Raw genomic sequence first — 10,856 nt, 5'->3', positions numbered from 1 at the left:
CTGTCTCAGGGAGAAAGTGTTCAGGACAGGCTTACTGTGTGTATGAATACAGCGCAAGAGGCAATAGGCACAAACTGAAACACAGGAGGCTCCTTCTGAACATAAGGAAACAATTTTTTGCTGTGAGGGTGGTTGAACACTGACAGAGGTTACCTAGAGAGCTTGTGAAGTCTCCATCTGTGGAGATACAACTCAACTGGACATGGTCCTGGGCAGCCTGTTCTGTCTGCCCCTGCCTGAGCAGGAGGGTTATGCTGGGCAATATCTGGCAGAGGTCCCAGTCAGCCACAGGTACTCTGCAATCCTAGCTATGATTCTGTGGAAATAGTGGTAAGGTTATCTGTAAGCTTGGAGAAAAAAAAAGACTGTAATGAGCTGAGAAAGTCTTCCTGGAAGCATATTTAATTTGACTTAGTCTGTTAGCTACTTACAGTGCAGTGAAAAATGTTGTGATAAATTCTTTCAATTCAGAGACAAAGTGACAGTTCTTACCCTTCCCTGCCATTCTTACTGCCCACATGACTACACTGACTTCTGTCGGCCTCAGGACATCCCCTGTCTTTGTCAGAGCTGTTGCCTGCCTGGATAGATATTTTATTCAGAATTGTAAATATTTTCTTTTCACTTTTCCTGTTTTCAAAGGATACTATTATTATTCTACCAAGGAAAGCTTAGAAACAGCATTCATATTGTTTGTAAGAAGACAAAAGTGTTAGATAAATCCTGCAGCTTGGATTAAGAAAATCAAGGAAAATGTTTATTTGTTTGTTTGTTTGTATAACATGTGGATTTTGACCAATTCACCACCTGTACAAAGGGAGCACAAATTGCTCATAAATGTATCAGTAAAAAATCAGAAATCTTGTGAAGCCGTTACTCAAAATGGGACATTCTCACAGAAAAGCAGCAGTAGCAGAGGATAAATAAATAAGCCAAACTTTTTTTTTTTTTCTGAAATGCTGTTATCATGAATCATAAAATAATTTTGGTTGGAAGAAACTGTGGAAGGCAATCTGGCAACCCCTGCTCAAAGTGAGGGAACTCTGACAATAGATCAGGTTTCAGCGTCTCCAAGGATGACAGCAGATGAAGTCTGCCAACCCCCACAGCATTTACCTTCACTTGTTTCCAACAAAGCTGCCATATGAACCCCTGTAGCCTACATTTATTCAGAATGTCAGTAACAACAGCAATAAAGAGGTAAATGCACCTTCTCGTTATTAACTGTATTAGCTGCTAACTGATGTATTTGAGTGAAGCTGTGGGTGTGAATCCAAGAACACTGCAGGCTCTCAGCAAGGAGCAGCTGGCAGCTTGGGATCAGAACGCTACACATCTTCTTTTTCTGGCAACTTTTCCCACTGATTCTTCAACATGACACACTGCAGTGTGGAACAGGCTGAATTGCACCACACTAATTTATTTGCTTCTTACACAGACTCAAATGATGCACACAGACACACTAAAACACATTTCAAAGGCTGACCTCTGCAGATCTGCTGAATTATTGTGTTGTCAGTGTGATGGCCGTAGATATTTTCACAGTTAGGAAAGCATGACATAGAGTTCCACATTTCCCAAATATGAAAAAGTAAATATGTCACTGCTCTACAGATGCAGAATTTCTTTGCTATGAGAGCAGTGAGGTGCTGGAACAGCTGCCCAGAGAGGCTGTGATGCCCCATCCATCCCTGGAGGTGTTCAAGGCCAGGTTGGATGGGGACCTGGGCAGCCTGGGCTGCTGTGAAATGTGGAGGTTGGTGGCCCTGCGTGTGGTGGGAGGTTGGAGCTTCATCATCTTCAAGGTCCCTTCCAACCCGGGCCGTTCTGTGATTCTGAACACAAATCCATTTCTAAGTCATCACTGCCATGTTTTCCAGCAGTCTTTCTCAGGGTTTCTGAATTATCTCAGCAGCCTTTCCTTCTATTTCTAAGTGGATCCTGGCCTTCACTAACTAGAAGTTGAAGAACAATACACCGATATTTCTTCTAGCGCATGCTGTACCCACAAGATTCAGTTCAAATTAGCATTTCCTAAGTTAGGTTTGTATGTAACACTGTATTCATTACTACTAAGGAAGTCAGTCTAAAGGTCTGGAAAAAAACCAAACACGTTTCCCTGATCATTGTCCTCCATTTGGCTCACTATTTAAGTTTCTACAACTATTTTAAAAAGGTACAGACTCATTTGCTCACCAGCATATTCAAGTATTCAGCATCAATGAAGTCTTTGGGTGGGGAGAACAAGTGGCGCAATAGAGTGCATCTGACACTAAAGCAGCAGCATTCTACTCTCCTGAGTAAAACAGAGCTGTATTGCAGTGTTCTGATATCACAAGGAAACTGCTACCAGCTCAATTTAAGCTCCTTATTCTGTGTGTACCAGAGCACCTTTGAGAAAGAAAGTAAGAGGGGAAAAAAAGACCACAGAACAGGACAAGACAAGAAAATTTCACTCGCTCGTGTACTGGAAGACTACAACCATCATAGATATCAAGTCACATATCTTCAAGGCCAGTCCTCCCTTGACAGCAGCCACTGCTTTCTGCAAGGGAAAATCAGCATGTTATGTGATGAGGAAAGGCACTGCCTTCCTCAAGGACCAATTTGGCACAGCGGGGAAGGTAGCTAAGGCAATATGCATCTCAAAGCAGGGGAAAAATTAAAGGCAGGAAGAGCACCAGTGGATTTGGAAGGGAATGTAGGAAAGGAAAGTAGCACTAGTATCCAGAGGAGGATAACAACAATAAGGACTGCAAATAAGGAAGAGCAAGTGGATTTGAGGGGAAAAAATAAAAAATAATTAAAAAAAAAAAAAACACAGGGAGAAAAACACCATAACAGAAAAGCTAACGACATGATTACATTATTAGATGGACATCAACTAAGTAGCAAGGGAAAGTCAGCTTGTCTGCATACACTGACTGAAGTTTTTTCAACAATGCAAGTAAAAGAAAATTCCTACTCTTCCCACTGATCACAGGTCAGAACCCCAGCCTCCTCACACATCGCATCAGAGTTCAGTCTGCTCCTCCCCAGCTCAGTGCCAAGGCCATGCAGCTCTGCAGGCTCTGTGCTACTATGAAGGAGCCCAGCCAGGCTCACTCGCCAGCCCAGGGGGTGCACCTGACTTACAGTGATAGAATGCTGCCCCCAGTGTTGCTCCTCTCTGGCCCAACAAATACCCATGCTTGCTGTTACTGCTCGTGTGAATAGGGCTGCGGGAGCTGCAGTCCCACCAGCATAGGAACATCACTGCTCATCCTCCTTCACAGAGAGATTAAAGGAAAGTTGCTGAAAAATTCATTCAGCCTTCCCTCCTTTCCTCCCTGGTGCCCCAGGATACCAATCTCACAGTCATCTTATTCAGGCAACTCCTCTGGGGCTGGGAGAAGGCAGAACGGCGTTTCCCTACTGGCTTTTCCAAGGACAGCATCAACAATGGGAGAAGCCCAGGAGACAGCTGAGCCTTTCTTCCATAGCAGTGATAGTATACATTAACTGGACAGCAAGTGGTCCCCATCCTTCAGTGGAATTACTGCTTCTTTGTACAACGCTGTTGTATCAAGAGGTGACACGCATGTAGAGAAGCTTACACCTGCACATCAGGTACGTGCAGGAGGATTACAGTGCTCCTGCTCTTACGGAGGGCCCAGACTTCATCCCTCACCTCTGACCGCTGCACAGGGGTGAATAAAATAAACTGCTTCTGCACCAGCATGCCCGTTCTCTCAGTGCAACCCCAACAAGAAACGGAAGGATGGATTCATGCCTTCCTGACCCAGGGCTCAACACAGCCATCTGCACAGGGGCGCTCACACAGTGTGCAGCGATCTGAGCAGGCAGGGCAGCGCACCGCGCCACGCCAGAGCAGCCCTGCAGCAGGGCACAGCACAGCCACACAGCGGCACGGTGAGACCTCTGCCAGCCATCCGTCTGCCTCTGCAGCTATTCAATTTTACTGACTGACCTCACATAGCTGAGAACAATAACGACTAAACTAAGAACACATCAAAAGCTGTGGGAAATTCCCTTCACAGCTGGCTGCTGACAGAGCTGCAGAACTGTCCCCAGAAAGATTCACAGGCTTGAGGAGAGGCTAATGTGTGCATAAAGTATCTGTTGAACCATCCTTTTCTTCTTGGCCTATTGTTTTTTCACAACACCAACTCGCAATCCCTGTCTAAGTGTGCATTTAATCCAAAACCCAGTAGTCAAAACATAAATAAACAACCCCTTACGTAAACCAAATATAACCTCTGAAAGTTGATGCACGAATTACAATTTTTTTCTTCTGTCTTGCTTACTCCTTCAAACCAAAACTCCCATTAACTCCCAGGACCTTCTCTCAGCAGTTCCAGGTGTGAGAGGTGCACCTCAGGACATCCCTCTCTGATCCCTGCCCTGTGCAGCACTGCTGGGGCAGCCCTTTGTTCTCTCCTTGCCTGCGTCTCAGCCTCCCCTCTCACTGCAGAACACATAATCGTAACAGACACCATATCACTAATAACGGATACTCCATATAAAGAGACACAAAGTGGAGGTAATCATGGTTTTACAGGTTCACTAGAATTTTTGTCTTGGTGGTCCACTCGATCACACATCTTTGAAGGATAACAATAAAGGGCCTTGAGTGTGAAAAGGACTCCAGCCTAGGGGAAACCCGAGCTCCCTTGCTGCCTGCCCTGTGATTTCTGTGATTGATTATACATATCCTCCTCTCAGTTTTAAGCTATTCTTCGTTTATTTCATTTGCAACCTTTCTAAGCCTTTTCCTGATAATCATTTTATTCCTTGGTCTTCCTTTCATTTGGTGACAGCTGACCTGGCAGCAAGCCCAAAACATGGTAAATGACAAATCACTACCAGATGAAGCTCTGAGTTTTACATAGAGCATTTCCCCCGGCCACAGAAAACTTTGAGGCCCAATAAAATTACAAAAGAGACTGAGAATTACACCAAGATCAAGCTTTATATGAAATCTTCAGTTACAGGAAAGTACGCTAATTCTCCAAGTTCTGAACCAAGTAACTGGGTTAATGAAATTTTACATAAGCTATAGTTTTAGGAAGAGTGATGGGAATGCAAATCCACAGTAACACCTCACTCAGGGTCTGAGACTTGCAGTCATACCTGGGAGCAGGAAAGGTCCTTTGTTCCCCCTGGCAAACAGCAGCTGCAGCCAGAAGCGCCCCCTGAGGAGCAGTGGCCCAGCTGCTCCGTGCTGGCACAGGACTGTGCCACGTTAGCTCCCCGTCCGTGGCGCTCGGAGGGGGTGGTGCTTTCAAGCACTGCCACAGAATTTGCCTGCAATGCAGCATCTTGGGCGACAGAAGAAAGGGAAGAAAGCAATACCAGAACTAACTGCTGCTAACAACTGCATCGGCTCCTTCTCTGAAGAGTGAATTTCCCCTACAAGGTGAAAGAAAGAAGCAAAGAAGTCACGGTCAGGAGAGAAGATTCTTCTCCTGAGCACCCATGAAGTCAGCACTGAAGCCAAGAGGCTCTGAAATGGGAACATTTTCCTGAGCCTTTTTTCACCCTCCCAGTGCTGATGCCACAGAACAGTGCATTTGTTACTCAAAGTTACCAGACAGGAATTGAGATACTCCTTTTTGCAACAAGGCCTCCTCGTTTTTCCTAGATAGATATTTATAGGCATTTATAGTGCCCTTGGAGTTCATGCATACAGTTACAGCTCTTTATCTAACTGTATAGAGGTCTAAGTATCTGGGTATAGTGATTTTATTGGAGATACAGAATGATAAAGTGTATGTAAACTGAAACCATTCTGAGTCACATAACGCAGGCTAAACAATGCCTGGCTGCAGACACAGCCAAAAGACATAAAGTGAGGCCAGCAGAGTCCTAAGGAGAGAAAACCCTCCTGAGACACACTCCTCAGAAATGCTCAAGATGAATGATACAGCCACGCAATGAATGCTTAAAAGTAAAATCAAGGGGAAAAGACTCTGTAACAAAGTGTTGTTTGGCTGTAGTTCTGTGTATTCCAGATGAAAAACATCTTGTTTTTCATAACTGCTGGGAAACCACTCCCTTAAGAGGGGTGTTGTTCGATTCCGTGAGAAAATTCGTAAGATATTGAACAGTCATGTATACAAACACGGAATATACAGCACAGGACAGACACAATTAGTTGCCTCCGAATGCAGCCCTCATTCACCAAGGACTTAATTTGGCATTCATAGGGTATGGTTATGACAATTTGTCACCACCAAGCTACCACACATTCAGTCATGCTTGTCTCTGAGGTGCAATGGGAGTGAGCGGTGCTGGGATCACCAAGCTGCACCCTGCAGGCAGCACATTCCCACATCTCCACACCAATTCTGTTGCTGCAGTGCACCAACGGGGAGCAGGAAGGCTGGCTTTGTGCTGCATGCCCAGCACAGCCCGGAGTGTTCTGCAGCCAGACAGCACTGCTCTGTCTGCTGTAAAAAATACTTAAGGAGATCACATGCAGTTATTCCAAGAATAATTAAACTTGACTGCTTTATGAATTGTTTTTTTTTCTCTTCAAATAGGCCAGAACCCTGGGTTCAGTGTCACAAACCTGCCACAGTCTGTGCATCTCCATCGGCTCAGCCCAGGGCCATCAAGAGCAACCTGGTAACAGGACAAACACCAGGACAAGCACCAGGTCCATTCAAAGGGATTGCTGCTGAGCAAGAAACCAGTGGAAATAACATGAAGGCTGAACCTGGCACTTTGGTGAGGTGTTCGCTTCTCACCACTGGAGAGGCCGTTTTTTTCTGGGCGCGTTTTTCTTTCTTTCAGCAGTTTTGAAGTCACCTGAGAGATAATTACACTACATCCCCTCAGCCTTCTCAGCTTGCAGATTCATGCCCTCCTCAGCAGGCCCAGCCAACAGGACTGGACAGGAGGGGTGACGGGGAGCCCTGCGCAGCATCCTCTGTCCTGGGCATCACAGCTGTAACAGTCACAGGGGCATCCACCACCTCTGAGCACACAGGACAGGGGAGCACAGACTGAAATTGCAGCAAGCTGTAGGTGGAGGTGAGGGGAACTTCAAAGGGTCAAAGCTAGACAATACCTTCCTGTCTTGGGGAAGTGCACTTAGCTTGGTAGAGGAGAGAGGAGGGAGGCCCTGTCAGCCTTCATTGCCGAAAGGTAATGGTACACAGTAATTTCTTCTGATAATGTCACCAGAAGAGGAAGTAATGCAGACTAAACTCATTAAGGTCTGAGGGGAACATCATGAGGGGCTCTCTTTCAGCAGGAAGGAGGACCACAGCCTGAGCTGTCTGAATGGGGGAGCATCTGTTGTGGCACAGACCGAAAGCTATCAGGGGTTCCCTTTTTTGTATATTTTAGTTGGGATCTAAAGACAAACTTCTCACTTTTCAGACTAAAATTATCTGTCCTTGGAAAGAGAAAATTAAAAAAAAAAAAAAAAAAAGGAAAGGAAAGGAAAGGAAAAGAAGCTGGCACATCAAGTTTAAAGCTGATAGTTTCAGTATTTTGGAGGCATTTGAACAACTCACCTTCATGGGTGTGGTTGTAGCAAGCAGCCCAGTAAGACATCACATTTCCGTAAGTGCTTGCTCCAGAGGCCATTAAATGTAATGTAGATATTTCCATTGGCTTTGCATCAAGACCAGTACTGCTTTGATTCGGAGGCCTTCCAAGTGCTCTGTGTGCAGTGGTGGAATAGTCCCCAGCAGGCTCCCACCAGAGGGTGCGTCGTCTGCCAAAAATAAGCGGCTATTCATGCAGGGCACCTGAAGCGTGCACAGATTTAACACCCAGCTCTCCCACCCTTCCTGTGCCTGCAGGCCTGCAGCACATCTCCCATGGCATGGGCAGGAGGTGGCACTGTGAGCAGGGCTGTGCCCTCTGGCAGTCCATAGCACAGCAGCAGAGCTTTGCCTATGCACCTCCATAGAGAAACGGCCTTGGTTTCAGAAGAAATGCAGTCTGATCTCTTCTATTGTACATCAGTGGTACGACAGCTGAATGCACATAAATCTGGTATGGTTGGTGTTAAACCTGCTGGTCCTCCTGCAGAGGTTAACCTGAATATTTAAGATACAATTTGGTGTGTTTTCTCCACTTGGACAGCCGATAGAACTGCCCACAGCTCTGATCTGACCTCCCCCTCAACGGGGACAGCACTTGGCCTCAGCACCTCTCCTGCTTAAGCAAAGCCATCCCTCCCCATCCCCCACACCACGGCTGGATCCCACCCATGTTCAGGGAGACTCGTGCATGGAGCTTGAACCCCAAGCAGAAATCAATTGATTAGACAAACTGGGCTTTATCTCGAAACAAAAAATGTTGCGACTTCATGCCGGTGTCAGTTGGAAATGTTCTGATGGACAACCATGCCTCACGGCACACAGCCTGTCAAGAACACAACACCCTGGAAAAAACTTTAGTTTTAAAGTAAAGATGGTGATTAATCATTTCAGCTAAAACAAAGCATTCTATTTCTGCCTCTTTGGAAATACTTTTTTCAGTTTTTGAAACTAATGTTGCTCAATAGACTGTAAAATAAACTGCAAAATAAAACTGTCAAAAAAGAGAAACTTTTCAGTAAAGAGTTTTAGTTTTGTTAATCAGACTGCTCGATCCTTTTCTTTCTTTTTTTAAGAATTTGTGCTCATGGGAAAAGTAGGAGAAAAAAAAGTCTGTTTTGGAATGAAAGGCCAAAGTCATAAACTTCACTACAGAATGAAAAACACAATGCAAGCACTGCTGCACCATGAAGTGTTCGCCCGTATTTATGGATTATACCGTTTCACTCAGCATATCTAAAATATCAGTGTAGCCATTCATTTTCAAACAAACATATGTATTTCATCTGTGTACAAGCATACTTCCATGAGAAACTGAAAATCCTCAGAGAGAAGACCAAATCTTGCAGTCATTATTCAGGCTGAAGGCGGCGGGCACTTTGACAGAGTGTGGAACAGGAGGTTTGTTACACGAACAACGCTGCAATTTTGGTTTTTAAACACAGAACATCCACGCTTGTCATCACCAAATACGTAACTAGTTTTTGCATCCAAAAATGTAAATAACCCATTATGTGAAATAAACCATTTGTCTAAGGTGGCCTTTCTTAGGAATGAAAGATTTAATACTAAGAGGAATATAAACAATCTGACAACTCAGTCAATTGAATCGCCGTGACTCCAATTCGGGAGGTGTAGTTGAACTCCAAACCGGTCTGCTCCGTACAGAGCGAGTCAAAGAGCCTCAAAATGTCCTCGAGCCCGAGCTTGGCCTCGCCAAGTAAAACAGGCACCGTTTTCCTGCAGAACAGCGCTTTACACCCCCTGTAAAAACTGCAGAAGTGAAGATCTGTGGTGCAGCGTTCCCTGGCAGCAGCCGGCTTTGGCTCGCCATGGCCACAGGTCTCTGCGGGCGCCCAGCCGGGCAGCACTGCAGGAGGGGCTGCCGCCCCACAGAGCCCCGAGCAGCTCCTGCACAGAGCCCCGAGCAGCAGGCAGGGCAGCGCAGTGCGGAGCTCTGCACAGCCGGCTGCAGCGCGCCTCGGGCATGAGAGCGTGTTTTCCATTCGGAACTCTGGAACTGGATACTGTGCCAAACCTCCCATCGCCGAATAACTTGCCTACATGTGAGGCAAGTGGCTGAGCATCAGAAGCAGCCATCAAAGGTTCTGCAAGCTATTTACACAGGGACCTGCTAGCCTAGACAATGTCCTGTGCCAAAGGCAGTGGGCCCGGGCTCGTCCCCATTTAAGTCAATAGATCCATTGTCTTTACCCAGAGCAGGATAAACCTCACGCAGGGCCAACCTGGGCCTAAATTACATCTTTCAGATGCACACTGCGGATAGTTGAACTTCTACACGAGCAGCAAAGGCATCGCTGATGGGATCCATGGTTACAGATTGCGAGGCAGAGCTCTGGATGTACCATGAAAAGCTGACATGAAGCCTGCCCTTAAATACATGAGTGTTTACACAATCTATCCATAGGAATGTTTGTTAGCACTGCAAACTGTATGCATATAACCTTAAAATAACCTCTTCCTCCAGTGCCCTTTTGCAGAGGAAGATATTACACCCCTTAAGTGGATACACTGCTCTTCCAGCGCTTCCCTAAAGAATCTGTTTTGACGTGAGAATTTAAATGGAAGGAAGCACACACGTATGTAAGCCGGCACATATTTAAAGCACGACTTCTGTTCACTAAGCTGGACTAGTTCTGTTTTCTTCTTCCTTCTTGGTCATCTTTGAAGCATTTTGCTTTACAACCATTAGCTTGTGCTTCCGCCTGAATATCATGTCTCTTCTAAAAGAACAGAAGGCGATTTGCAGACAGACAAATCTTGCACCAGTATGGCCCACCATCTCTCAGTGCAGGAATTCTGTGCTTCAGATGATCACGGAAATGATAAAAGCTCACCCCTCTATCGGGCCAAGATGAATGGAGTCTTCTTGCACATCCTTACATGAACCTACCTAAAGACTAATGCACTTTGTGAGAGCATCTATCTCAACTGATCTTTAAAAGGATTAATTTGCTGTTGCCAATATATAGTGGTTCTCAGCAAGTGATGTGGAAGGAATTGCCTGCTACATTCCCCGTGGCAAAATGAGAGATTTTGTGGTCAGCAAAATCGTGAAGGTACACTTGCAGAGCAGCTGTTCTTCCTTAACTGTTCTTATCACCATAACACAGGTGGTACTTAAACACAAGGGATAAAAACAGTCTGTTTGCCAAGTCAGATCACTGAAAACATACTTCCTTTGTTCTAGTTGTCACTTTCAGTAAAAAATACATCTCTAGAAATTCTGAAAGGCAGCAGGAAAGAAGCACTAGAAAGGCAGTGCTAGATTCACTG

Source organism: Lagopus muta, chromosome 5 (genome assembly GCF_023343835.1).
Source record: "Lagopus muta isolate bLagMut1 chromosome 5, bLagMut1 primary, whole genome shotgun sequence".
NCBI classification, from domain to species: Eukaryota; Metazoa; Chordata; class Aves; order Galliformes; family Phasianidae; genus Lagopus; species Lagopus muta.
This window is presented reverse-complemented; position numbering follows the sequence as displayed.